This window comes from Adelges cooleyi, unplaced genomic scaffold (assembly GCF_023614345.1).
Source record: "Adelges cooleyi isolate 19-005CV unplaced genomic scaffold, UGA_ACOO_1.1 ACOO_flye_CR_arks_rails_tigmint_CR_PRNA_574, whole genome shotgun sequence".
Classification (NCBI taxonomy): Eukaryota; Metazoa; Arthropoda; class Insecta; order Hemiptera; family Adelgidae; genus Adelges; species Adelges cooleyi.
In genome coordinates, this window is record NW_026096268.1 from 11,861,620 (window position 1) to 11,863,911 (window position 2,292).

At 37.4% G+C, this 2,292-nt stretch overlaps 1 non-coding gene across 1 annotated transcript; it reads right to left on the reverse strand.

The window, feature by feature from the left end:
* Positions 1-335: 335 nt before the first annotated feature.
* Positions 336-407, reverse strand: Trnae-uuc (transfer RNA glutamic acid (anticodon UUC)). Its single transcript has one exon. It is a non-coding gene; the product is annotated as a tRNA-Glu (tRNA).
* Positions 408-2,292: the final 1,885 nt, after the last annotated feature.

Consider the following 2,292-nt stretch of genomic DNA (forward strand, 5'->3'; position numbering starts at 1 on the left):
GTATGATAACTTTGCAAATGAATAGTTTTTTTTCTACAAACGACGTGTTTATTTTACATTCGTTCAGACTACGATTTTTTGTTTTTTTTTTTTGCGGTAACAGCTACCACAACGAACCAAATGCAGGGCCACCGATAAAAAGTAACACACGTCTTATCACACAGTTGTCCCTCCCCCCCACTCCGGCCCTGCCTGTGGGCGCTCTTGTTAAAATACAACAAACGCGCACAAAACTAACGTTACCCTAATATTCAATCATAGAGTTTAAAAAAACATAACTTACTCGAAACGACGCTTAAATAAACATTGATATAAAAAAATATCAAAAAAATTTATTCCGGTACCGGGAATCGAACCCGAGCCTCCTGGGTGAAAGCCAGGTATCCTAGCCACTAGACCATACCGGATCGATGAGACGATGTGGTTTAAACGTATCACTTAAGCCAACGACTGTGTTGAGTAGAAACTATAAAATCTCAAAAGAAGTATAATCAAATCTGAGTGTTCATCCTAAAATGCAAAAAAGGAAATCATTACACACATTTCAAAATGCTACAATGTCTCCTGGTTGGAAATTCTATATTATAGTAATTACTTTAAACAGTATTTACCTACATGATATATTTTTTTTTAAGCCAAACCATAAGTAATATTATCGCTTTGAACCAGTCAATGTAAACACCTGTTATGCGTAGGTATGCTCGTTATTGAAATATTGGTGTAAATAATAATAAGACGTATTACCCGCGACCTTTACAAATTAAACCATCACAATAGGTAATATGATCTCAAGACCGGTTTGGGGTTAGCGCGTTCTAATTTCCATACAGTTTAATGTCACAGGTGATTCGTTCATAAAATTGGGTTCACGGTTCATTATTGTTAACACTGCATTATATGTACCATCTACGGACCTGATACACAGTGCATTGAGTTCAAGGGTCTGCACTAATTTACACTAATAGAATATCAGAATATGCTTTACCGAAACGCAGCAGCTGTACGCCGTTCATATTCAAAAATTAAACTTTTATTTGACAGAAATAATAGTGAAAATTGTAAAATTTTCCTAATATTTTGTCGAGGTTCGGCGGAACACCAATGTAAACCCAAATGACCATTTTTTTTGGAAAAACAGCATGTTGGTAGATAATCTAAATCTTCCTATGAACCTCACCTAACGAAACGGCTATTTCGGATAATAATTTTGGTTTGGCGTTTTGGAAAACGACGAGTAGTCGTGTAGTCCAAAATGAAATGTTTAGTGCAGCAGATTAGACGCGTTTAATGTCGTCCCATAAATTGCCTATCCGTGTTATGCGGTCACAGGACGGGTAAACGTTCGTATCGGAAGCGATATAACAACGTCTTAGCAACACTAAGAAGAAGACATTGTCCCTTTTCCAAATCAACTGCGCATTTAACCTCTAATAACTCGGGTATGATATAGATTTCGTGTGTGTGTGTGTGTGTGTGTGTGAAAAGAACCCAAAGGATCGGTTTCAATTACAACACAATCGGTTACCGTAGAGGACTTATACGATATATAGTAATACATATTATTAATATTATTGGTGTACATAAAAAGGCAACCGTCTGGATGAAGGAAAAAAAAATACAAGAGCCGAGCTACCGGCAAATGGCATCGACGACGACGACCCAGGGCAGTGGTAGGACATTACCCATATTATTATTATTACTACTTGGACTTGATAACCATCAAGACGTCGTCGGGGGTTCGATAACCAGATTATGACGAAACGCGATGACTGCAGGCAGGCACTGTATTATAGCGAGGATAACGGGTGGTTTTTGTTTTTTTTGTTTTGTATCTGTGTTGGGATATTGTAGGAAAACCTTTTGTTGTCACCTGAACCCCCCCGAAAAAACGGATATAATCCTTAATAATTAATTAGCGGCCGATACCGTAAGGCGCCCCGTCGACACCGAGGGTAGGTCCTACTACTAAAACCACTCGGTTTGACGCAACAATAAACTCATTATATTAGTTTTTTGCTACAAAAAAAAAACACAAGCCCCATACATGAAAAATAAATAGATACCACTCTTGGAAATAATAATAATGTATGTATTTATACGACTATTTTTTTTTTCAGTTATTAAAATCTCGCGCTTACAGAACGGGCACAGAAGTAAGTAAATTTCAACGTGCTCAAGAGTTGTGGTGATAAATGACCATAATACTATTATTATTATTATTATAGTAGTACCTACCTACCTAGGTACGGCAAACCAGTAAAAACTAACCGAACGCTGCGGGACCGACACAAT